This window comes from Ipomoea nil, unplaced genomic scaffold (genome assembly GCF_001879475.1).
Source record: "Ipomoea nil cultivar Tokyo-kokei standard unplaced genomic scaffold, Asagao_1.1 scaffold1043, whole genome shotgun sequence".
Classification (NCBI taxonomy): Eukaryota; Viridiplantae; Streptophyta; class Magnoliopsida; order Solanales; family Convolvulaceae; genus Ipomoea; species Ipomoea nil.
The window spans coordinates 8,967,984-8,995,759 of NW_017617471.1; the positions used below are offsets into that span (position 1 = coordinate 8,967,984).

The following is a 27,776-nucleotide window of genomic DNA, read 5'->3' on the forward strand; positions in this document are numbered from 1 at the left end:
GTCTCCACAAAGATGGTAACAAAACACGTTTCTCGGTGGCCGCTGCTGCTAATTTGTTGTCACCTAGATCAGCCGCGTTGGACTTGGGAGGGGTTACCGGTTTCCATTGCAGAGATGGTAGAAAAAGATGATTTTTTGTCACCCACTTTTCTTCATTGTTGTCAGCAGGAACTGATCTGCATGCTTCATAAGGTTTGATGCATAGTAGAATAATAAGTACGGAAATAAAAGCTAAAACAAGACTAGACTGATAATGTCTCATTGGATGTGTGTTTAATTCCTAATTGTCTATTAGTTATGGAACAATAACAGATAGATGAGAGGTAGGTGATATGAATTGAACTCTGATGAACTGATGAAAGAATTTGATGATGGGAAATAAAACACAAAGAGACATATTTATAAGCTTGAAAGTATGTTATGTACGTGGGATGAGATGATGACTTTGATGGATGAGTAGAAATGGTTGACCGTAAATTGTACTTTGAACTTGAATGGGTCAGGTCGGTCAGATACTCGTTAAGGAACAAACTCTGATGTAAAATTGAAGTCGATATGTATATTTTCAAACAAGTCTATATTTGGAAAAAGAGTATTTTTCAATAAATAAAAAGTCAGGAATTATTTTTGTCCATTTTTTTTTTTGAAAATAAAAGGCTAATTCATTAATCATAAACATAAATGTTTACAATACAGATCATTAGAATTACAGTGCATTCTTTACCGTCAGACATAGAAACAAATTTCCTAGAAATGTTATAGAAAACTTCGATCGCGGACTGTTTTATAAATTTGAAGCCGAAATTGTTGAATGAACTCGGTGCTTCTTCATAGATCTGGTCAAACATAGCCAAGCCTGACTTTGATGTGACCATTTTATCATTCCACACTTATGATAAGAACTCGCCAAAGAAACAAGAGGAAAACTCGTCAAAGAAACGAGAGGGAAACACTCGCCAGAGAGACGAGAGAAAACAAACTAGTCAAAGAAACAAAGGGATAACATAGAACCAAACGATAACAAAATAAATGGAAAAGATGATAGAAAACCTGTCAGATTTGGAGAGTCTCTGACGCCTTCTTTGAAAAAATGATCGGAGATAATCTGAGATCTAACGCTTATTCCTAAAGCAGCCAGAGGATGGAGTCTACTAATGGCACTGCCGGCTCAACCCTCCATTAGAGCGTCAGCCGGAGGATGGAGTTGCAGGGCATTTACAGATGAAAAAGGGAGAGAAAGCAGTTGTTTGGAGAGAAAGCAGTTTTTGAAGATAACTTTTTGTTCATTTTCTATCACTTTAAAAAATATATTTTTAAAAGAAATTGAACGTTTTTGGAAGCGACTAGGGCATCGGTAAACTTGCTCAAAGGTTAATTTTTGGGTGGATGATAGTTATCTTGATGTATATTTTATTGTGGATTATTCCGAATATTTATAATAGATTTTGATGATGTAGAAAGATATTTGTAAACACTTTAGACCTCTCATAATTCAGTGTAATTTTAGATATTTTTCGCAATTCAAATGACTAGAATGAAGCAATTTCGAAAGGAAGTATCAGGAAGAAAGGGCTTCAAAAGGAGGTAACCCGAAGAAGTCACGTCGGAAAAAGGAGTTCTAGTGTGATCTTCATGGTAGATAAAAGGGCATTTAATGCTATCTTCTAAGTTCATAGGAACTTTATTTATGAATTTTTAAGGAAGATCATCCTTCAAAGGAGTTCATTTGAGGAAGAACAAAAAGAGCCGTTGTTGGACATATGCAACTTATCTGACACATAGAAATCTACACATAAGACATAAATGATGATAAACAAGAGCATCTCTTTTTTACATTTGGAACACTTATAAATAGATAGGGAACTGTCATTACCCTTTGGATAACCTGCTCTAAAAGTTAAGGATATAGTAGCGTATTTTAAGGGATATAATTGTGGCAACTTTTGTATGACTACCACTTGCTGAGTGACAACGGACATATTCAAGTTTCATGTTGGCTCTCACCCCTCCTCATATATAAAAGGAGGATCTCAATCTAAGAGAAAAGAAGTTGGAAATGTTGTGGTGGTGAAAAAAAGTTTCAAGTGACCAAAAAGCATTAGGTGTTGAAGCGCTCAAGCTACATTCAGACCTCTACGTTGAAAAGAAATCAATTTGATTTCTAAAGCCCAACACCTAACAAACAACAACAATTTTCACCGGAAGTTGTGAAATCAACCTAGCAAGGCGACTCGGCGAATGACCATTAGCTAGCTCTGATAAGGTAGCAACAAATAGGGCAACTTGATAACTGACTCATATCTTAAGGATTGTCAAGGGGTAGTTCTTTAAATAATGCACCAAAAAATCACGACACATTTCTCGAAATGTCAAGCAAATTTTTTGAAATCATTATGAAGCACAATCTTTTGAAATCTAATAATTAGGTACTAAAGAGTGATAATTATAGGTTGACTGAGGAGCTAAAATATCTCAACAATCTCACCTTAGAATTAAACTGTAACACCCCTTTTTTCTTAAACTTACTTAACAAACTAAACCTTTAAAGATAAACTAAGCAGCGGAAATAAACTTAATTAATAACTTAAAGGAGTGTCACTGCCACAATCACCCTTCACGATGATTGCATAGACTAAAGGTAAAACTAAAACATTAAAGTCATAACATCCACGAAATACTAGGAGAATAAAACCCCGGCGTCCAGCACCATCAAAAGGGCAAACTACTACAACCATAAAAATCGGAAGAGTTTAGACTACAAGCTATCTAGCTACACTAGTCTAACTCGTGCTCTCAACTTTACGAACTGGGCCCACCTGAAAAGGGTTAACAAATAAGTAACAAGCAAACCCGTTAGCACGAAGCTAAGTATAACGCCACTTAACCTGTAAAGTAAGTACAGTATATACTTTGGAAAACAAGGTTCCACATTCTTTGCTCAAGCAAGTTTAAACACTCAACATACTTTGGCGTAACTTCTAGATGCTTGCAACCTAATACTCAATTAGGCATACTTAATCATAAACACTCATCACATTCTCATCTTATGAACAATCTAAAGCTTCTCAAACATTTTCTTGGTCGACCTTGCGTTCCTTTTCAGCTACGAACAATCTAATGCTTCTCAAACATTTTCTTGGTCGACCTTGCGTTCCTTTTCAGCTAGCGTAAATAAACTGCACTCCTGTAACATTAACACAAGAATAATGTAAAGATGCGAGGATACAATGCCAGCCAAAAAGAACACGTAAAATGTTTCGATAGTCATTAGTTTAAGGGATGATAAAACCATGCATCTTGAACTGGGGATATGTGGGATCCAAAGCAAAGAGTGGTGAAGTGAATAAACTGGAGAACCAAGGATCATTATAGACTACACTTGGTATCTTATCCTCGTCAATAATTACTTTGCCCTTTTTATCCTTTGACTTTCTTCGCTTTAAATTATAGCCCTTCAAGTTGGCATATACTCCATTTTCATCTGCAAGTAATAACTCAAGCTGCCTTACTTGCTTCAGCTTCTTGGGCCGTTTCTTGATCCTGTTTTCCTTTCTTGGCACGTTTACCTTCTACTTCCTTATTCTGCTAGCCAAAGGTTCTTCAACAAAAAAAGTCATCAAATTGACATGAATGTTCTTGATCATCATAATCCTCACTTGTCACTTCACTATATGAAAGTAACGAATTCATAATTAGAAAGATAAATATAAAAAGAATAATGAAAACAAACAGAACAAAGTTGAAGACTCCTTTTTAATCAATAACCACTTGTCATGTGGTATTTTTAATTGGGGAAAAATGATACAAGGACAGGGAAAAGAATTGCAGATTAGGTATCAACCATCCAACTAGTTATATAAGATAAAGAATAAACACATTTTAACAGAGCCAAAATACAATATAACCCAAGGAATCCACCTAGGACTTTCTGAGAAAACCTTACAAGTGAATTAGCTATGGCCTTTGATGGAGTGATTGTTCTATTTGAGAACAAGAATCTAGTGTTTCTGGGAACATCCACGGAAAATGGATTAGACCCACCCCCATTTGCCACAAGAACCTGTCAATTGAACATAATTTACATAATATGCATTATGTGATAAATAAAAAGTTATCCAGGCCTTCTAACAATGGTGTTGGATGCTTAAACTATCCCAAGAATAGGGGAAAGAAGAAGGCCATGATATATAGCCTGCTATGCCTAATCATAGAAGTGCATGACTTCTGATCAAAGAGTGAAAATAAAAAAGAGATAATATCAAATTGTAGAAGTCCACTATTTTAGAATGTTTCAATGCCACAGAATAATTATTGCTTCCTGTAATTGTCAGAATTAAGGAAAAACTACCACTTACTAATTTTTTGTTTCTTAGTTGCCATGGGTAACCAAGCTGCAGAAAAGGGATCCTTCTGGGTTTTCTACTATGGTTATAATGAAAGCAAAACCAATCATTTAAACTACCCTATATATATGGCATACAGAAAAGCCCTAAAAAATAATACAAGTAATGCCATGATTTAGTAAAGAAGATAAGCATATCCTTCTAACATAAGAACATATTTGAGTACTTCTAAGTAGTGACACCAGTGAGAAGCATCATATCCATGTAAAACATGAGAATAATACAAACAATTTCACCTCTATTCAGATGTGGAAAATAATTTGATCAACACAACACCTGCCACTTGGAGTTTAAAGTATCTTTGTATGGCATGCACCTACCTCAAACATAGTTTAAAGTATCTTTGTATGGCATGCACCTACCTCAAACATATTCAAGTATCTGTTGAAAAAAGTTGACAAGAATGTTTCCCAATCAATATTGTTGTAGTTCTTTATAACACGAACTGTAACAGAGGCCCATTGGCTGTTCCAAAACTGGGAAGTTGGTATAGAATCACAGTGGTCTAGGCATGATCTAATCCAATCACTGTTCAAGAATTCAAAATAAAATTAATTGGTTTAAGCATGCAAGGCAAGGAGAAATACCATTTGAAAAACACTAGTATCTTACTCAGATAAGAAGTCTTCATTGTCCATGTTTGTTGGTATGAATAATCATACAAAACCAGAACCTTCAAAAACCAAATTATGCCATGGATTTGCAAATTAGATCCATCAATGAACTGAATGAAGTGAAGCAAAAATCATTACAGTATTTAGTGACCTATTGCATTTGAGATATGCATATCATAATGCAGAACAGTCACTAGATAATATTACAGGTGAATAAATTAAGAGGAAAACATGGGATAAATTTTAAAAGAAGAAGAAGAAACAAGCATCTTAAATTTCTTGGGAGAAAAATATGCATAAAAAAATGAGAAACTATGTGCTAGTAAGGCAGGATAACTGCTTGCATAATATATATTAGAGGCATATGATTATACGAGCTGGGAACTTAGTCTTCCGAAAAATGTTATAAAGAATGGCATTACACCTCATATTTGTCTATTTTCTCCTGATAATATTTGGAAAATAGCATATTCTTAAGATATATTACAATACAGTCACTAGATAATGAAATATACAATACAATAGTTTTACCTTCTCACACTTAACATATTGTTTATCTCTAATCTAACATTCTTTCTAGCTGCTCACACTTGAAGTTGGTCCTATGGATTCTATATGGAGACACTATGGTTTTTCTGTCAGAACGTCAAACATCTATGGAGATTGGTTTTGTCTTTAATTTGAGATTTTTGTTATGGTTTCTTTTTTCTTTCGGGGTTCAACACCATACCATTGCCGAAATGAAAAACATTCATTCATTCTTCTGTGATTTTAATTTTAGACTGACTACTTTGAAAAGAAATTTGTTAGAGTAAAGGGCCGAGAACAGAAAAGTGAGGAGAGAAACAGAGAATCTGGAATTTCAAAATTCAAAAAGAGGAAGAGAACAGAAAAACAAGGGACCATAAGGTTCTCTCCTGCAAGAAACTATCTTTCCCAGCTCCTAGAGCTATTATTTTCAAACTAATTGGATGTCTTCCCTCCTAGGAGAAGGTCTCTATTTATACTTTATAACAAGGTCTAAATGTAATAATTAAGCAACAATCATGCTAATCAGTAACTCCAGACTTTCCTTGTAAGATGCCTTGATTGCAACTATTACATAATTGAGGTTGATTGATTAATTGTTAACACTCTTGTTATGATTTTCCTTCTTACGTGTGTACACTATCCACTGATTATGATTATAAATCTGCGCTAGCTGCTTGATATATATATATATATATATATATATATATATATATATATATATATATATATATATATATATTACATCTAATTGATTTATATATATGTTTTAATGATTTAATTATGTGCTTGCTGAATGTTTGCAGGTACGATGTTGTGTTTCTAGAGTCATTTGAAGCTATGGATATACTACTGAATTGGTAAGTAAGAAACAGCTAGAATACTAGCTAGCTATTAGCAATTCTTTTAAAGGATAGGATCCATCTCTTGTATGTATGTTTCTGTATATGTTCATCGTGCATGCATTTCACATTAAGCATGACATACTGTTTGAGTGTGTGTTTTAATTTGTGGTTACATACAGGCTTAGCAATGGATCTTTGAAACGTTTGCCGCCTATTATATGGACTGTTCGTAATGGTGAACTTGCTTCCCTATTGAAACAAATGAACTCAACTGGCCTTGTTTTTTGAGAAAAAAATTTCAGTCGTGCCAATGCTGTTGTGTTTCCAAACTACAATCTGGCGATACGTATGAAACTATTCTATGGAATAATACCAAATTAAGATTCAAATAGATAATTTAACTAAAAAGTAATTTTTGTGTTGAAATTTATTACCTGATCGAATGATAATTTCTACGTGTTGCCTATTCAATTCCTTTCAGGTTGCATACTCAACAGTTGATAATGGAAACTACTTTATGATTCCAGAGTTTCCTACTGAAGTAGGGGAACATAATCACTCTCTGGATAACATAATAATATATGGTAAGATAAGGTGTAGCCCAGAAAATTTCATCATTACAATTGTGGGAAGCGACGAAGAGCAGTACAAAGAACAAGCAATTGTATTGCTGGCTCTACTACTCACTTTCAAAGCATTACATCCTCTTCTAAAAATAGTTGTATTAGCTGGATCTTCCAGTAGCAACTATTCTCGGAATCGGGAGGTAAACAACCGGCCTTAACTTTAATTTTTCCTTGCGTTCTATCTATTTGTCTTTCTGTCTTATTCAATTCTCATTTTTATCAGACCATTGCGATCCACGTAGATTACCCAAGTGGAGTGGTGATGCATGTTGATTCAAATGGAGATGACGAGAATATTTTGAGAGTGAGTAATGTTGTCATATATGGATAACTGACTCACTTGAACTCACAGCAACCAGCTTCAAGTGACTTCAAGTGCTATCAAGTGATTGCTTGATAACACTTGAACTCACTTGAAGCTGGTTGCTATGAGTTCAAGTGAGTCAGTTATCCATATATGACAACATTACTCACTCTCAAAATATTTTCGTCATCCCCATTTGAACCAACATACATCACCACTCCACTTGGGTAATCCATGTGGATCACAATGGTCTAATAAAAATGAAAATTGAATAAGACAGAAAGACAAATAGATAGAACCAAAGGAAAAATTAAAGTTAAAGCCGGTTGTTTACTCCTAGATTCCGAGAATAGTTGCTATTAGAAGGTCTAGCTAATACAACTATTTTTAGAAGAGGATGTAATGCTTTGAAAGTGAGTAGTAGAGCTAGAAATACAATTGCTTGTTCTTTGTACTGTTCTTCGTCGATTCCCACAATTGTAATGATGAAATTTTATGGGCTACACATTATCTTATCGTAGAGTGTGATTATGTTCCCCTAGTTCAGTAGGAAACTTTGGAATCACAAAGTAGTTTCCACTATCAACTGTTAAGTATGCAACCTTAAATGAATTGAATAGCTAACACGTAGAAATTATCATTCGATCAGATAATGAATTTACACAAAAATTACTTTTCAATTAAATTATCTATTCGAATATTAATTTTGTATTATTCCATAAAATAGTATCATACGTACCACCAGATTGTAGTTTGGAAACACAACAGCATTGGTATGACTGAAATTTTTTTCCCCAAAAACTAGGCCAGTTGAGTTCATTTGTTTCAATAGGGAAGCAAGTTCACCATCACGAACCGTCCATATAACATGCGGCAAACGTTTCAAAGATCCATTACTAAGCTTGTATGTAACCACAAATTAAAACACACACGACAGGCTCAATGTGAAATGCATGCACAATGAACATGTACAGAAACATACATACATGAGATGGATCATATCCTTTAAAAGAATTGCTAATAGTTAGCTATTATTCTAACTGTTTCTTACTTACCAATTCAATAGTATATCCATAGCTTCAAATGGCTCTAAAGAAACACAGCATTGTACTTGCAAACATTCAGCAAACATATAATTAAATCATTAAAATGTATATATATATCAATTAGATGTAATATATATATATAAAAATCATAAGCTAGCGCAAATTTTGATAAAAATCATAATCAGTGGATAGTGTACACACGTAAGAAGAAGGAAAATCATAATAAGAGTGGTAACAATTAATCATCAACTTAAATCATGCAACAGTTGCAATCAAGGCATAGTCTGGAATTATTGATTAGCATGATTATTGCTTAATTATTACATTTAGACCTTGTAAGTATAAATGGAGACCTCCTTCTAGGAGGGAAAGCATCCAATTATAGTTTGAAAATAATAGCTCGAGGAGCTGCACAAGATAGTTTCTTGCAGGAGGGAACCTTATGGTCCCTTGTTTTTCTGTTTTCTTCCTCTTTTTGAATTCTCTTTTTCTCTCCTTACCTTTCTGTTCTCGGCCCTTTACTCAAACAAATTTTCTCTTCAAGTAGTCAGTCTAAAATTAAAATCACAGAAAAATGAATGAATGTTTTTCATTTCTGCAATGGTATGGTGTTGAACCGCGAAAGACAAAAAGAAACCATAAAAAAAACCTCAAATTAAAGACATACTTTAGCCAATCTCCATAGATATTTGACGTTCTGACAGAGAAACCATAGTGTCTCCGTATAGAATCCATAGGACCATCTTCAAGTATGAGCACCTAGAAAGAATATTAGATTAGAGATAAATAATATGTTAAGTGTGAGAAGGTAAAAACTAATGTACTGTAAATTTCATTATCTGTAGATAATCTAGTGAGTATATTGTAATATATCTTAAAATATGCTATTTTCCAAATATCATCAGAAAATAGACAAATATGAGGTATAATGACATTCTTTATAACATTATCCAGAAGACTAAGTTCTCAGCTCGTATAATCATATGCCTCTAACATATATTATGCAAGCAATTATCTTGCCTTACTAGCATATAGTTTCTCATTTTTTATACATATTTTTCTCCCAATAAATCTAAGATGCTTGTTTCTTCTTCTTCTTTTAGAAATTATTCCATGTTTTCCTCTTAATTTATTCACATGTAATATTATTTAGTGACTTTTTACCTCTTAATTTATTCACCTCTAATATTATCTAGTGACTATTCTGCATTATGATATGCATATCTTATTCTGCATTATGATATGCATATCTTAAATGCAATTGGTCACTAATTAATACTGTAATGATTTTGCTTCACTGCATTTAGTTCATTGATGGATCTAATTTGCAGATCCCTATTAGAAAATCCATGGCATAACTTGGTTTTTGAAGGTTTTAGTTTTGTATGACATGAAGACTTCTTCTCTGAGTAAGATACTAGTGTTTTTCAAATGATATTTCTCTTTGCCCTGCAAGGTCATCTGGTTTCACAATTGAGATCTCAGTAAAGACTTTCCGAGTCACCTATTTCACAATTGAGATCTCAGTAAAAGACTTTCCAAGTCACGTACAGGTGGCTCGTATTCTAGAGCCTCCGAAAGTGTTTAGCTTTCCGAGGCACCCGTATAAAGTGCTGCGGAAAGCTAAATAAAGATTTTTTATTTTTTTTAATAGATACTTTCTGAGACACCTGCTGCGTCCCAAGTGCCTCGAAAAGTCTTTTATTTTATTTTTATTAATTTTTTTCCATGACACCCACCTATCAGTGGGTGTCTCGGAAATCCCCTTTTAAAAAAAAAAAATAAATTATATATTAGCAGCTTTCACAACCACAACAAAAATTATATAATTTTTCACACACACATACATATAAAGCAAATTTTATAAAACTAAATTCACATAAAAACCTCCAAAACTAATATTCCTTCTCAATAATCCTTAAAGCTAAAACAGTAGATAATAGTGCATACTCATTCAACGGAAAGATTACATAACCTCTCAAAAATGCCTAAGTATCCCATCCTAATGACAAAAGTAGGAAAAGCATTCCTGAACTTTTGTTGAGATTGTCTGGCTGAGGCATCCTTCGTCGCTTGTTGTGACCATCCAAACGTTTTCTGGAGCACCATTTTCCCTCATCAAATTCTGTCAAAGAATGAAACCTGCTATAAATTATATTAATTAATATTAACAAACTAAATTCTGTCAAAGAATGAAACCTGCAATAAATTATATTAATTAATACTAACGAACTGTAGTATTCAAGGGCATAGATTAGATTATCAACAAAGAAAAAGCAAAACATGTAACAATCTCTTCATCCTCTATAGTAATCACCTTGAAGATACTCAAATGACTTGGTTACCTTCTGCCGATAATCAAACACAATATCCAATCACAAACACACCAAATCGGGCAAACAATATCAGGAAAAGTTATCAAATTCCAGGGATTCAGGGAAACACTTGATGCGATAGTTCAAATTAAAGGAAAATACTAGCAATTGTAAGAGACTAAAACGACTAAATGGAAATAGCTAGGAGGCTAATATTGCATTTTCCCCCAAACAAAATAAGTGTCTACAAACTTACTTGCCAATGTCATTGATCTCTAGCAGCTCAGCTTTATTTCTAGGTACCCACTTGCTCATGTGTTGCAATGTAGCATTCCTATAGATACCAGAGAAAGTTGTTTTATCAGCACATTCCAGACTCAATATGAAAACACAAACAAGAGTTGAGAGGAAAGGGCAATAGGAAATATCTGTTTTCTATGTATTTCCTAATTTTTTGCATACATATACAAAATCAGATCACACATAGCAAATGAGTGGACTATGCCAAACAGTGTGCAGCAACAGATTTGAAATGCACATATACCATGCATGAAGACACACAAAAGACCCATAGTAGCAGCAAATCCCTAAGTAAAACACATGTAAAGTCAAAAGAAAAAAAAAAAAAAAAAAAAAAAAAAAATCAAGTAACATATAACATATCCTGTTGTCACATCATATTAAATAATAATAAAAATGTATGCAACATGCTTCAATGTTTCTCAAAGAATTTGCAAAGAATTCCCTATATCATGGCTCAAAGATAGGCAGAACCTAAAACACCAAGTGGTTAAGTGAACCATTTACACTTTGATTGGTTTATAGCTTAAATAAGCTGTACCAGACATCCATTAGTTAATGTAATGAGCTAAGCACAATTTATAACTTAAGAAGGATCATAAGTTAGTGTATTGTGTCTAGAGTTTATAGCTTAACAACTAACTCATAAGCAACTAATCATGCACATCAAACACAAACAAACAAAAATATTGAACTTCACAGGAATTCCACACAATTAGATTCTGTTACTTCAATTCAATAATCTTCAACTAAATGCTAAGATACTCCAAGTCTACAGAACCATATACTGTCAGTTCTGAAGCAATCAAATCCATAGTTTTAATGGTTGAACAACCCAAACTCTTTTCACAGAATATTGAACTTCATATTATGTATCTCATTAAAATACGACCAATTGGCTCATCCATCGCTGCAACTCTGCAAGAACACTGAACTGATTTTGCAAGACTTGAGATCTATAAAAACATGGAGTGAAAACCACAAGGAACAAGGATTACTATCTCCATTCAAGAGGAAGTTTCTAAGAATTCAAACCACAATTCGATTTCTTTATGGAGACACTAAAAGGCTTCAAAGTGATGCCTTTAATGCCCGTTAGAAAAGCAACGAATTGAAGCAGGAGAATTCATTAATTAATAATCAAACGAAACGAAGGAGTGAAAATATATGATATAAACCTCTTACCGTCAATGTCGTCGTTACTCTTGCCGGTCTCCGTCTTCTTGTCGTCAATGTTTACTCTTACCGGTCTCCGTCTCCATTTCCTCGTCAATCGTATATTTTGAGCGAAAAGAAAGCGAAGCTGCCCAGATCTGAGCCGTAACCGGAAGAAAGAGCATTTAGAGCGAATATGTCCAGATCTGAGCCGTCTAGTTTGATTTTAGAGATTAGGAGAAGAAATAAATAACAAAAAATTTGAAGGGTTACTAGTGGTGGTGGAGGCTAGCAGTGGCGGTCGTGGGAAGGTCGAGACGGAATGGAGGCGTCTAGAGCAGGTCGCGGCAGTCCGCAGCGTCGGGCGAGAGATGGAGGAGATTGACGAATGGAACCTCACGATCTGATGGAGGAGTTCGCGATGGAAGAGAGCTGTGAGAGAAGGCTGAGATCTGATATGTGTCAAACTGTCAATGGGAGAGGAAATTAAATAGTCTTACCAGATATTATATTATTACAATAATAATAATATTGGAAAATCCATGTTTTCTAGGAAATGTTCTTCATTTACACCATGAATTTAGTGTTGTTTCAAGATAATATATAACGGTCATTTATGTTGAGTATTAGACAGAGAAATGATGTTATACCATTAGGGAGTGGATGCTGAGGTGCATTGGATGGAAAGGGAAATTTGTTCAAAAATACATGGTAAAAATGCCGAGGTGTTAGAATATAAGAGTGATTAGGAAATAAAATGTGGGAGGGGAGAGAAAAAGAAAAAAGAAAAAAAATAACAAAAATTGAAATTGAAAAAAAATAATAATAAAAACTGTAGTGTCAGGCGCGCTGTTAGCACAGTGCACGCGCCCATGTAGCCTTTGCGCACAGCCAGTGTTAACTTTTTTTTTTTCTTTTTTCTTTTTTTCTGACATTATCTTCATATATTTGCAGGACAAATCTTTTCCAAAATAACTCCACCCCATATTTGTTATTAACCCCACCCAAGATAATTCATTTGACAATAACTCTATAATAACCACTATAGTGGATGCTCTTAGCGTGCTGAGAAATTTATTCAAAAAAAAACATGGTCTACAACATTAAAGATGACCAAAAAAAACTTTCAATGCGATAAGATTTTATAAATGAAACTTAAAAGTTGCTTTTAATTATGTATTCCTACAACTAATCCTACAAAATTAGTATGAATACACATTAAAGAATGATTTACCACAAAGAAAAATACAACAATAGTTCTATGTGTGAGAAAAACATATGAACAAAGAGGTTGAAATACAATTCTACTATTTGATGTGATACCAGTCTGAAAAGCTATCATACATGATATATAGATGCATAAAAGATTTTTGCAGGCAATTTTACATACAGTATATATGTCAAAGTCATGGTTGTATTTCAAAAATCCTAAGCATGAGCTCGAAAAAAAGAAAAAAAAATCTTCTGTATATGTAGACCTGTTCATGTCTAGTTCTTGGTTCTAGATCCTAAAGATCTGGTCATGCATGTTCCAGATCGCAGTTTACGGCTCTGAAATCTACATAGAACATTAACATATAATTCAAATAAAGCGAGTTAATTAGTCTCAAATTTCATATTAGAAATGTAATCAATTCAAATACACTATATTTATACAATAAATATACCAGAGATGTAAGCAATTGCTAGCACAGTCCATACATCAAAAACCCAGAGATTCTTTGTTGATATTTACCCATATTCTGTAAAACTAAACAATAAGCACAAATTAATGCTAAATAATATATGTATTCGTAGTATATCTGGATCATGTATCTGAAAAACAATAAAAATTAGTACAGAGGTCGAACTAGGTCAGTACTTCAGCACAGAGATCAAACAAGGGTTAAGGTGATTCTTACCAAAATCCGTCAAAATTTCATCATCTAGCCAATTTTCAGGTTCAAAAAACACCAAACTGTTTTTTTTTCTTCAAAAACCTAAACACTCGTAGTAGAACGACCTGTACAGAATCTCCACTCTTGAGTTGAAGACAAACTCCGATCTCGCTTGATTTACATTTCCAGCGAACTCATACCCTGAAAAACAAAAAAAAATTAAGACATGTAGTAACCTAGCGATCGAACTGGCAGATTCAACAGATACATTCAAAAATCAAGGATTTCAGAAAGAATCAACGCATTTAACACTAAAATATGTGTAGATAAAGCGATCGGACAGACAAATTTTTAGAGAGAAGGAGCATATGCTTCGTAGATGAGAGTAGAGAGAGAGAGACAGAAATGGTGACTTTGTCTCGCATGCTTATCGCCTGACTATAATTTACCATTATTATTATTATTATTATTATTATTATAAATAAATAAATTATAAATTAGATTAGATTAGATTATTATAATGAAATATTCTAAATAATAATAATAATAATATTATTATTATTATTATTATATTATTATTATTATTATTATTATTATTATTTCAATTATTTCAATATTTCATTATTTTCAATATTTCATTATTTTTAATATTAGTATTTGTGTCGTATTTATATTTTAATGAAAATTTTATAATACTTTAAAATAATAATAATAATAATAATAATAATAATAATAATAATAATAATAATAATAATAATAGTTAGGTAACTATATATTACATACTATGTAAAGGTATATAAAAATCGTTTGTGTGTTATATAGGGTGCTATGTTAGATATACTTAAATGATATAGCATTTATTATATGATTTTGTAATCAAATTTGGAATATAGTTGGTGTTCACGTTTTTTGTTACTTTAGAGAGTAATGTTTATTTTGATTTTTTTTTTCTTTTGCAGAAAATCAAGGCATAACATGTAGTGAGTTTATTCTATTTTATTTTTTAGTTTTATATTTTTTAAAAATTTCAATTTAATATCTAAATCTAATAATTTTGCTTATAAAGCTTAGGAAAAATTACGAAAAGAGGTGCAGAGATTGCGATCGTTCTCTCCAATAGGGAAGGGTGTAATTTCAACTTGCAATATGAACATGCTTTGTATTGTAAATGTGGGCTAAAATCTCCGTTATGCGTAGCTCGTGATAGTGGACGAAAATTCTTTGGTTGTCAACAGTTGAAGGTTAGATTACAATTATAAAGTCAATATAAAAATTATTTGGTTATGTGATTAATTTATATGAATCGTTTCATCTCACACGAAAATGGTTGTTGATTTTTGGTATTTAATTTGTTGATTATACTCTAATGAATGCTCAAGTTCAAGAAATCTCGGTCATTGATTATGAGGCAACACTAAATGCATTAAGAGATTTGAGTTGTATTGCTCAACAACTAAGAGATGATATGTCATTTGTCCAAAGAGAATGGGAGAGAGTTACGATGTCAACGAGTGATGGTACTCGAGTTGAAAAAGAAAGTTGGTCCAAGATGTTTACTGTTGTTGTTGTTGTGATAGGTGTGGTTTTATTAGCCATGTTGCTATGCTTTGATACAGAAAAGGGTAATAATCTTAATTTGCCTATTTTGTAATGTTGTATTAAAAAAATTTAATGTTGTAATGGGAAAGATTTGATGTTTGATTTTTTTTATTATTTAAATCATATTCAAAAAGTACTAAGATAACACTAATATTGTATATCATAAAGTTTTTAATCATTAGCAATGTTCTAACACTTCATTTTTATTAATAACATAAGCTGTATTTGAGTATTTATTGTGTAGCATTTTCATGTTTATTATTTTTGTTCAATTGGCAATTTAAATATAATTTTATAATTATTATATTTCTCCTGTTTGAAATTAATAAATTAAATTATAATTATAGCACACAATTGGACAATAAATTTAACAATTTTTTTTTGTTCAATTCTCAAATACAAATAATTTATACTTTTTCTTTTCGGTTCTCTAAAAATTACAGAATATTAAATTAAAATGTCATTATTTCACACAAATTATAATATAACAAGCATAAATTAAAGACTTTACAACTTATTTACCGTGCAACGCATGGGTAAGTTACTAGTTATTATTATAATAATTTAATATCCGCAGCATCATTTCCCGTGGGTGCGTCGGATTCCGGTATTATTATTAAAATAATATAATATCCGCGACATCGATTTCTTGTGGGCGCCGCGGATTCCCATATTATTATTATAATAATAATATAATTTTCAAGATACCCTTTCTTAATTGGCGCCTTGAAAAGTTCCTCATTTTTCTTTCGACAACACCTTCACCATAAAGGTGTCGTGAAAAGTGGAACTTGTATTCCAAATTTTGTACTAGTGCCTGTCAGAAGTGTAATTCATTCTTGGTTCTGATCTTAATTTATATTAATTGTTAGAAGAGTTTCAATCAACTCATGGGCTACATACTTAACTATTATTTCAGATACTTTCCAAACATGTGAGAAATCCTACATCTTCATTTATATTTTTCTTCTCATTTATTTTGCTTGTGCATAATATCTTGCATTCTGCCCAATTCATAATCAGAAATGATATTCAAGTTTCACTTAACAAGAAATCCAATGATGCATTCATGCATATAAGTTGTCCAAAAGCCTCATGTCTTCACCCGCATCTCCAATTCCCATGTGTCAATGGCCCAAAAACACATGCATGCATATACGTGGCATATATATATATATATATATATATATATATATATATATATATATATATATATATATATATATTAAAGTTGAGATTAAGATTACCTGTAGTTTGCTCTCCTCTCAAAAGAATGAATATAAGGCTAGTTTCATTTTAGCAACACTAAATATCATGTTAATTCTATCATAGTTTAATTTGACAACCATTGTTCACATAGCATTATGGATCATGGTCCACCGTATAACAACTGCAATTCGGCATACTTCCAATCAACATACTTCTAGTAAAGAATCAGAGAAATTTTCATATCCAGAAATTGTACACATCCTCGTTTGATACATACTTCATTGTAACGGATCCTCCTTGAATTTAACATTACTCCAAAAATTAATTTCATTAATATTATTCAGTCGACTATGTTGGTCTTATACAGTTGTCCATGCAGTCACAGACTACGTACGTGTTGTTAAGACTTAAGAAGCTGATTAATTATATTAATTGATTTTCAATAAAAAAAAATAGAAAATAAGGAAAATAAATGAATGAGGCATTAGTATTGGAACGTCAAATGTGAGATTATTCTTCCGCAACATTAACTTGCAGCCTTGTGAGACACCTCCGGAAGCTGGTGGCTATGGTGTTTTGAAGAAGGAGGTGATGGGCGAAAAGTGGTCATTTTTCCAGCCGCAAAGTTCTGCTCACTCACCGTGCTTGCCCCGTTGTGGCCGGGGTTGGTTGAGGGAGAGGTTACCGGCCGCCATTGCAGAGAAGGAAGCAAAAGATGAGTTGATGACTCTTCTTTGGGAGCTGCAAAGTTCTTTGCTCCGGCAAGAGCCGCATTGGTGCCGGGGTTAGACTTTGGAGGGGTCACCCGTCTCCACAGAGATGGTAACAAAACATGTTTCTCCGTCGCCGCGGCTGCAAAGTTCTTGTCACCCAGATCAGCCGCGTTGGATTTGGGAGGGGTTACCGGTTTCCATTGAAGAGATGGTAGAAAAAGATGATTCTTTTCTTCATTGTTGTCTGCAGGAACTGATCTGCATGCTTCATAAGGTTTGATGCATAGTAGAACAATAAGTACTAAAACAAGACTAGGCTGATAATGTCTCATTGGGTCGAATGTGTGTTTAGTTCTTAATGTTAACAGATAGATGAGAGGTAAGTGATATGAATTGAAGTCTGAACAGATGAAAGAATTTGATGATGGGAAAGAAAATGTGAAGAGGCATATTTATAAACTTGAAAGTATGTTATGTACATGGGATGAGATGATGACTTTGATGGAAGAGTAGAAAAGGTTGACCGTGAATTGTACTTTGAACTTGAATGGGTCAGGCCGGTCAGCTACTCGTTAAGGAACAAATTCTGCCGTAAAAATGAAGACGATATGTATACTTTCCAACAAGTCTATATCTATCTACTATATATATATATATACTAATAAGAGCCCAAGAGAGTTAGGCCTATAATGGGTAAAAAAAATGGCGGTCACAGATTTTAATCAAATGAATGGCTCAGATTGATTAAAAGATTGATAAGATTTAAATTTTACACTAAAATTTCCTAAAATACCCACACACCGTTACTAATTCCGTTAAAATTTTAAGAATTGCCGTTAGTTCACCGTTAACTTACTCATTGATTTCAATAAATAAAAAAAGGTCTTAGGTTCGAACCTCATCCCAATCAAAGTTGGCATAATTAGTACTCTATTTTACTCTTATTAAATTATATAAATAATAATTTAGTAGCTACAACAAAAAATTATAGATACGCATTTCTTTAATTTAGAATTATGTGTCCATAATGCCTTTATTCAAAAAAAAAATTATTCATTATCAATAAATTAAATAAGAGAAATAATTGTATTAGTTATATTGTCTTTATTTTTCTACAATATAAAAATTCTTTATATTCAAATTTATTAATTGATTATATTCGCTACATTGTCCTTACAATGTCTTAATTCAGTAAAAAAAAATTATTCATTATCAATAAATTAATTAAGAGAAATATTTTCATTAGTTATATTGTCTTTATTTTTCTCAAATGTAAAAATTTTTACATTCAAATTCATCAATTAATTATATTCACTACATTGTCTATTATCTTTTTTTGTGCACTATTTTTCTAATTAAATATCAAAGTTATAATACAAAATAATGCTATATATTTATTTACCAAGTATTTTATTAATACCATGAAAAAAATAAAAAAAAATATAATTAATAAAGCCAACCATATTAACTACTTGAGAGATTTTGTGACAAAGAGAGTATTCAAATCACACAACAAATTGAAGTGAGAACTACCTTGCAATGTCCTTGTTTGACAATCAGCAGTTAGCGGATTTGACCAACGAATTTATTTAATTATTAACATTGGGTAGAAAAAATGACCGCCAAATTATTAAATCAAATGAATGATTCAAATTGTTCAGGTTTTAATTTTTTTAAAAGTTTTTCTAATTTATCCTTAATTATATGATTATCCATTTAACTTTTCCGTTAAATACCGTTAATTCACCGTTAGTCTAATTCTAATATTAACGTCTAATATAGAATTATAATTACACCATTAATCTAATTCTAATATTAAAGTCTTAATAGAACTTAACCACAAATCCTAATGTCGAAATCTCCTCAAAAAATATTAGTATATATTTAATATTTTATGCCCTAATTTTTATTTGTTTTCCTTTATGTCCCGTATTTGGTTTCAACCATACCTATACAATTATTTTATTGACAATTATAATCAATCTTGACTATATTATCTTGCATTTGTAAATTTAGAATTACCTATTTAACCAGCACGGGCTTAGCTCAATGGTTTAGTGGGCAGTATTTGGGAGAAGAGACCAAGGTTTGAACTTCGGCGGCGGCAATGCGGGAATTATGTCCAAAGTGGGCAGATTCCTTGTTCGCACCGTCATTTGGTCCTGTCTGCTGAACCATTAAGTCAACGTGATTTACAACTTCCCACAATGCTCTGTCAAGTCAGAGTGTGGGGGGCCCTTGGGGTTGGGGACTCAACCTTTGGGAGAAGAATTACCTATTTAAATACGTAAATTCAACCTTCAATTATCTATGCATGAACAATTTCAATATAATCTTGCCTTAATATACTTTAAAGTACTTATTTAAAAAAAAAAAACATTGGGCATTATTCCAATCGCGCAATGCGTGTAAAAAACTAGTACTATATATAAAAACAAAATCCTGGAATTTTAACATCCCGCCCAATTCCTAAAAAATCTCTCTTCCTAATAAAATATATTTATTTCTACTTTCCCCCATACAATAATTCTGGGTTAAAATTCTATTCTAATCTAATATTATAAAATGGTGTAATACAATCTATATCTATATTTCTATATTATATATAAAAACAAAATCTTGGAATTTTAACTTCCCGCCCAATTCCTAAAAAATCTCTCTTCCTAATAAAATATATTTATTTCTACTTTCCCCCATACAATAATTCTGGGTTAAAATTCTATTCTAATCTAATATTATAAAATGGTGTAATACAATCTATACAATATCTAAAAACAAAATCCTAGAATTTTAACTTCTCGCCCAATTCCTAAAAAATCTCTCTTCCTAATAAAATATATTGATTTCTACTTTCCCATTCGTACAATAATTCTGCGTTAAAATTCTATTCTAATATTATAAAATAGTATAATACAATCTATACTATATATATATATATATATATATATAAAAAATCCTGGAATTTTAACTTCTCGCCCAATTCCTAAAAAATCTCTCTTCCTAATAAAATATATTGATTTCTATTTTCCCATTCGTACAATAATTCTGCGTTAAAATTCTATTCTAATATTATAAAATAGTGTAATACAATCTATACTATATATAAAAAACGAAATCCTGAATTTTTAACTTCCCGCCCAATTCCTAAAAAATCTCTCTTCCTAATAAAATATATTGATTTCTACTTTCCCATTCGTACAATAATTCTGCGTTAAAATTATATTCTAATATTATAAAATAGTGTAATACAAACTATACTATATGTAAAAACAAAATCCTAGAATTTTAACTTCCCGCCAAATTCCTAAAAAATCGCTCTTCCTAATAAAATATATTGATTCCAACTTTCCCATTCGTACAATAATTCTGCGTTAAAATTATATTCTAATATTATAAAATAGTGTAATACAAACTATACTATATATAAAAACAAAATCCTGGAATTTTAACTTCCCGCCCAATTCCTAAAAAATCTCTCTTCCTAATAAAATATATTGATTCCAACTTTCCCATTCGTACAATAATTCTGCGTTAAAATTCTATTCTAATATTATAAAATAGTGTAATACAAACTATACTATATATAAAAACAAAATCCTGGAATTTTAACTTCCCGCCCAATTCCTAAAAAATCTCTCTTCCTAATAAAATATATTAATTTCTACATTCTCATTCGTACAATAATTCTGCGTTAAAATCATATTCTAATATTATAAAATAGTGTAATACAAACTATACTATATATAAAAACAAAATCCTGGAATTTTAACTTCTCGCCCAATTCCTAAAAAATCTCTCTTCCTAATAAAATATATTGATTTCTACTTTCCCATTCGTACAACGCCCAATTCCTAAAAAATCTCTCTTCCTAATAAAGTATATTGATTTCTACTTTCCCATTCGTACAATAATTCTGCGTTAAAATTCTATTCTAATACTATAAAATAGAGTAATACAATCTATACTATATATAAAAACAAAATCCTGAAATTTTAACTTCCCGCCCAATTCCTAAAAAATCTCTCTTCCTAATAAAATATATTGATTTCTACTTTCCCATTCGTACAATAATTCTGCGTTAAAATTCTATTCTAATATTATAAAATAGTGTAATACAATCTATCTATACTATATATAAAAACAAAATCCTGGAATTTTAACTTCCCGCCCAATTCCTAAAAAATCTCTCTTCCTAATAAAATATATTGATTTCTACTTTACCATTCGTACAATAATTCTGCGTTAAAATTCTATTCTAATCTAATATTATAAAATAGTGTAATACAATCTATACTTCTATACTATATATAAAAACAAAATCCTGGAATTTTAACTTTCCGCCAATTCCTAAAAAATCTCTCTTCCTAATAAAATATATTGATTTCTACTTTCCCATTCGTACAATTCCATTACGTGCATCGCACGGGTGAAAATACTAGTAATATCTAAAAGTAATTAAGTGTTAATAATAATAGTAAGAATATTAACGTAAGAGTTGTAACATAGAATAAATTGTAATAATTAATAACTATAGTCTAGGATTAAATTTGGAATTGTCAGGAAAGATAAACGGCCTCGGGTGAAATTAACTCTTAAATAATTATATATCGATTTAAATATTCTTAATATATTACAACAATTCCATTCCGTGCATCACACGGGTGAAAATACTAGTTTGGGAAAAAATAAAAGTATTTTTCTTGTTCTATTTGGTTAAAAATAAAAAGTCAAGGAATTCTTTTCGTTCATTTTCTATCACTTTAAAAAATAATTTTTTAAAAAGAAATTGAACATGACTAGTTTTTGGAAGCGACTAGAGCAACATATATCGGTAAACTTGCTCAAAGGCTAATTTTTGGGTAGATGATAGCTAGTTATCTTGATGCATATTTTATTGTGGATTATTTCGAATATTTATAATAGATTTTGATGATATAAAAAGATATGTATAAGCACTTTAGACCTCTCATAATTAATTCATTGTAATTTTAGATTGGTTTTGCAATCTAGTTGACTAGAAGGAAGCAATATCTCGGAAGGGAGTATCCGGAAGAAAGGGCTTTGAAAGGAGGTAAACAGAAAGAGTCAGATCGGAAAAAAGGAGTTCTAGTGTGATCTTCACGGTAGATAAAAGGGCAATCAATGCTATCTTATAAGTTCATAGGAGCTTTATTAATTTATGAACTTATAAGGATGATCATCCTTGGAAGGAGTTCATTCGAGGAAGAACAAAAAGATCCGTTCCACATATGCAACTTATCTGACACTTAGGAGTCTACACATTCTAAAATGCACAAAAGTAAGGATCTATTTATGAACTTTTTAAGGAAAATCATCCTTGGAAGGAGTTCATTCGATAGTTTTTTGTCAACTGGAGTAGATATAAAAAGTTCTCATTTTCAAAAATCTGTGTTGTAGCTAAACATTCTAAAATGCATAAAAGTATGGATCTTGTTCTCAGTTATTCATATATAGGAAAACTTTGAAGATTGGAGGACGAGACTCCAAATACATTATATATCTTTCGCCCATACACTCCTGGATGTGGGAAGTTATAGAGAATGGCAGGGCCGGATTTTAGGCTATGCAAGCAGCCCAACAGCACAGGGCCCCCAATTTTTAGGGGGCCCAAGCCCTAATATTTAATTTTTACTTAAGAAATAATAATAAAAAAAATCAATTAATACTAACCGGCTAAATATCTAAAACTAACGCATCAGTTCTCTAAACGTCATTAATTAATCATGCAAAACTCTTCTGCTTCCCGAAATCCCCAACGTATCATTCACCACCGTCCACAAATACTGCAGATCATACGAAATAAACAAAAAAAAAAAAGCTTTAGTTTTCCTTGAATTTCTTCGACCTGAGACTTCTGAGAGCAGTAGAAGTGTAGAAGACTTACACTAAAATCTTAAACCTGTAGACATAGCCACATATATAGGATGATAGATTGATATGAATCCGAATGAGTGAATCAAATATTTTGATTTTAGAATTTTAGAAATTAGAATTTAGAGCCTCTAATCTGAAATCTCTAAAGCTTTTTCCCTTTGGAGTTTGGAGCTGATTGCGTTTGGCCCTTTCGGCAGCAGGACGAAGCCGACGGACGGAGTCACGAAGCCACGGTCGCAGTCGCAATTTTGCAGTCTGGGATAATTTTTCGATTTCGTCATTTCAGCAGTATCCTACGACTCACTTTTGCTCAAACAACACAATTCCGTAGCTCTGTACCAGTCTAGCAGGTTGTTCCAAAGATTCAAGGATTCATGGCTTTCCAATCAGGTTGTTTCAATCTTTTTACTTTAAATTTTTAATTTTACAGTGTAATGTGTTTGTTCTGTAGTCTGTACCTGTGACCTGTGTGTTGCACTGCTGTGTATTATTATTTGGTAATTTACTAATTTTAGTTTCAATTACATATTTGCATATTATCATTAATTCATTATTATGGCTCCAGGTATTATATTGAAAAATAATATATAAATAAAAAAAATATATTTTATGGTGATTTTAAAGATTGCACTTAGGGCCTCATTTATTTACAAGAACAGGGCCACCAAAATAAAAAAACCGGCCCTGGAGAATGGGACAATAAAGATCAAGGAAATCATACAATAAGGAAATCAAGTGAAAGCTAAGGCCTACAATAGCTTTGATTGGAAACGAAACTCCTTCGACGTCGAAATCATACTTAGCTTCCAGCTCAAGAAAAGATTAGTTGAAAGAAGAAATGACACTTCTTCTGAAGAATTTCAAGAAGTTCATGAGGCACTACATAGGACATAAGCCTCAAGAAACAAATTAAAGATCAGATCTTCCGATCGAAAGAATAAAAATTCTGAAGAAGATAAAAAGGGTTTGCTACAATTGCAAGAAACCTTGACACTTCAAGCATAATTGTCCTTACCTTGAAGTAGAGGAGCTCCAAGAGATGATCGGAGGAAGCATGACAAACATGATCAGAAGAAATATGAAAAGAAATCCAGAAAGAAGGCTCTCATCTCTGATGATCAATCGGAAGAAAGCAAATCAAGTGGTAGTTCTTCCAAAACTAGTTCTTCTGACTTAGAACAAGAGGCGCTTATATGTTTGATGGCCAACCTAGAGTCGAATGAATCCACCAATTCATCGAAAGAACCAAGTTCTTTTGACGAGTCCGAATGCAACATTAGTATGACTATGGAGATCAATTCGAGATGTCTCATGACCAACGAAAATGATGAAGAAGATGTAACTTCCACGTCCTCTTCTAAATCTTTAAATGACACACCAAAAAATTCACTATGACACGTTTCTCGAAATGTGAGCAAATTTTTTGAAATCCTTATGAAGCACAATTTATTGAAATCTAATAATCAACTAGTAAAGAGTGATAATTCTAAGTTAACTGAGGAGCTAAAACATCTCAATAGTCTCACCTTAGAATTAAACAATCTCAAAGCTATTAAAATTAAAGAAGAGGGCGCAACAAGAAAGACCAAAAAAGATTTGAAAATAATTAATATCTTGAAAATTTTATAATTTAAAAAAAAAAAAAAAAAGCTATCAGCTGGTCACCTTGTTCAACTTGAACAAGGTGACCGTTGCCACATATTTGTGGCCGTTTTACTAGAAAATCTTCATCTCTTTACTAGAAAACCTCCATCTCTATAGCTGTTAGAAAGAAAGATCTAAAAAAATATAATATCTTGACAAAGTTATAATTTTAAAAAAAAAATACATAAACTAAATATGTCATATTATCATAAAAAGAATTCTTTTTTTGAAAACTACTCGTAAAAAGAATTTGATTGTAAAATTTCACTAAGTTGAATCATTTAATTTGAACTTTATAAAATTTGATTGCTTAATTGTTCTTTCAATCATACTTAATGTGTCTATTTACTCATTTCATAATATCAATTAAAAAGAATATCAAACTTAAAAATAATGTTGGTATGCATACAATTCAAAATAATAAATATTTAAAGAAATAAAGTGTGTTTGGTTGGCACATGGGAATCAAAATCGGAAATCAAATACTTGGTGATTGTACCAACATAAAATCTAATCAAATAACAAACGGAAAGAGACAAAAGAGTTAAACATATATAATATGATACATCACTTCAAAAAATAATTCATTTAATATTATTCAGTCGACTATGTTGGTCTTATACAGTTGCCCATGCAGTCACAGATCAGACTACGTACATGTTGTTAAGAATTAAAAAGCTGATTAATTCATTGATTTTCATCAAAAAGAATTTGGAAAATAAGAAAAAAGAATGAAGAAATGAATTAATGAGGCGTTAGTATTATGTGAGATTATTCTTCCGCTAACATTAACTTGCAGCCTTGTGAGACACCTCCGGAAGCCGGTGGCTATGGTGTTTTGAAGAAGGAGATGATGGCCGAAAAGTGGTCATTTTTCCAGCCGCAAAGTTCTGCTCACTCACCGTGCTTGCCCCGTTATGGCCGGGGTTGGTTGAGGGAGAGGTTACCGGCCGCCATTGCAGAGAAGGAAGCAAAAGATGAGTTGATGAGTGTGATAATGTCTCATTGGATGTATGTTTAGTTCTTAATGTCTGTTGGTTAAGGAACAACAATAACAGATAGATCAGAGGTAGATGATATGAATTGAAGTCTGATGAACTAATGAAAGAATTTGATGATGGGAAAGAAAATGCAAAGAGGCATATTTATAAGCTTGAAAGTATATGTTATGTACGTGGAATGAGATGATGACTTTGATGGAAGAGTAGAAAAGGTTGACCGTGAATTGTACTTTGAACTTGAATGGGTCAGGCCGGTTAGCTACTCGTTAAGGAACAAACTCAACTGTAAAAATGAAGTCAATATGTATATTTTCCAACAAAGTTTATTTTTGGAAAAAAGTATTTTTCTTGTTCTATTTGGTTAAAAATAAAAGGTCATCAGGAATTCTTTTCGTTCATTTTCTATCACTTTAATTTTTTTTTTCTTAAAGAAATTGAACGTTTTTGGAAGCGACTAGAGCATCGGTAAGCTTGCTCAAAGGCTAATTTTTGGGTCGATGATAGTTATCTTGAATTGATGCATAAACTAGATGACTAGAAAGAAGCAAATTCGGTAGGAAGTATAAGGAAGAAAGGGCTTCGAAAGGAGGTAACCCGTGTGAGGCAAATTATGCCCGGGAAACGTGTTCACCATTCATGGTGAACACGGGTCCAAACGGCGCCGTTTTTACGTATAAAAAAAAAATCGTTAATGTGGTGTTAACAGCACGCGTTTGGTCAGATTATGAATTTTCTGTTATGAGATTATGAATGTACTGTAAATTCATAATCTCATAACAGAAAATTCATAATCGCATAAAAGAAAAACATTTATTAAATTTTGAATTTTCTGTTATGAGATTATGAATTTACTGTAAATTCATAATCTCATAACAGAAAATTCATAATCTCATAACAGAAAATTCATAATTTATGAATGTTGAAGAAGCTTGCGCTATTGAGGAGCAGCCATGGTTTCGGATGGGAATGTGTAGGCATGGTTCCAAAGTGAATGTGCATGCATGGTTTCGGACGGGAATGTGTAGGCATGGTTCCAAAGTGAATGTACATGCATGGTTTCATAATTTATGAATGTCCGAAATCATTGCTCACCTCAAATTAAAGTGAAACCGCGAAATGTGAAAATGAAGAAAAAAAGTCACGCGATTAATTAAGGAAAAAAAATAACGGTGCACTAACACCGTTGGGACCGTGTTCACCATCCATGGTGAACACGGTTCCAGGGCATAACGATTGCCCGTGTGAGGGAATGAACTGAACATTTATTGATGTAAAACAGCCAGCTATAAATAAAATACAAATGAGAATAAGTAGCCGGGAGTTGTAACAACTATTCTAACACATATTAGGAGCATAATTAAAACAAATACAGAGACAAAACATGTCAGCCACATATATCCTTAACACACCCCCGAAAGATTGAGGATCCATCGGAGACTCCAATCTTCGACCAAAAATGAAGAAATAGGTGACGTCCTTGCGGCTTGGTGAGAAAATTGGCTAGTTGGCAGAGGACGGAATGTGTCAAACAACTAGCGCACCACTAGTAACCAAATCACGAACAAAAAAGTAGTCCATGGCCAAGTGTTTCATATGTGAGTGAAACACCGGATTTTTACAAATGTAGGTGCCGCTGAGGTTATCACAAAGTAGAACCGGAGGTTGTACTAGACTTAACTTGAGCTCTTGTAGCGGATTCTTA

General features: G+C 32.3%; 2 long non-coding RNA genes across 11 annotated transcripts; both read right to left on the minus strand.

Moving 5' to 3' along the window:
* Positions 1 to 2,880: 2,880 nt before the first annotated feature.
* Positions 2,881 to 6,189, minus strand: LOC109182277. Of its 2 annotated transcripts, XR_002054356.1 has the most exons (3): positions 4,766 to 6,189; positions 3,944 to 4,723; positions 2,881 to 3,667 (listed from the first exon to the last, which is right to left on the minus strand). It is a non-coding gene; the product is annotated as an uncharacterized LOC109182277 (long non-coding RNA). The 2 variants fall into 2 exon arrangements; XR_002054355.1 differs by having other exon boundaries at positions 2,881 to 4,723.
* A 4,021-nt stretch (positions 6,190 to 10,210) lies between these two features.
* LOC109182276 lies at positions 10,211 to 14,440 on the minus strand. 9 transcript variants are annotated; one of them, XR_002054348.1, is made up of 8 exons: positions 14,359 to 14,440; positions 14,038 to 14,214; positions 13,804 to 13,886; positions 13,615 to 13,694; positions 12,410 to 12,603; positions 12,167 to 12,294; positions 10,938 to 11,015; positions 10,211 to 10,508 (listed from the first exon to the last, which is right to left on the minus strand). It is a non-coding gene; the product is annotated as an uncharacterized LOC109182276 (long non-coding RNA). The 9 variants fall into 9 exon arrangements; XR_002054349.1 differs by adding an exon at positions 12,787 to 12,802 and having other exon boundaries at positions 14,038 to 14,436; XR_002054347.1 differs by having other exon boundaries at positions 12,787 to 13,694; positions 14,038 to 14,440.
* Between the last annotated feature and the right edge of the window lie 13,336 nt (positions 14,441 to 27,776).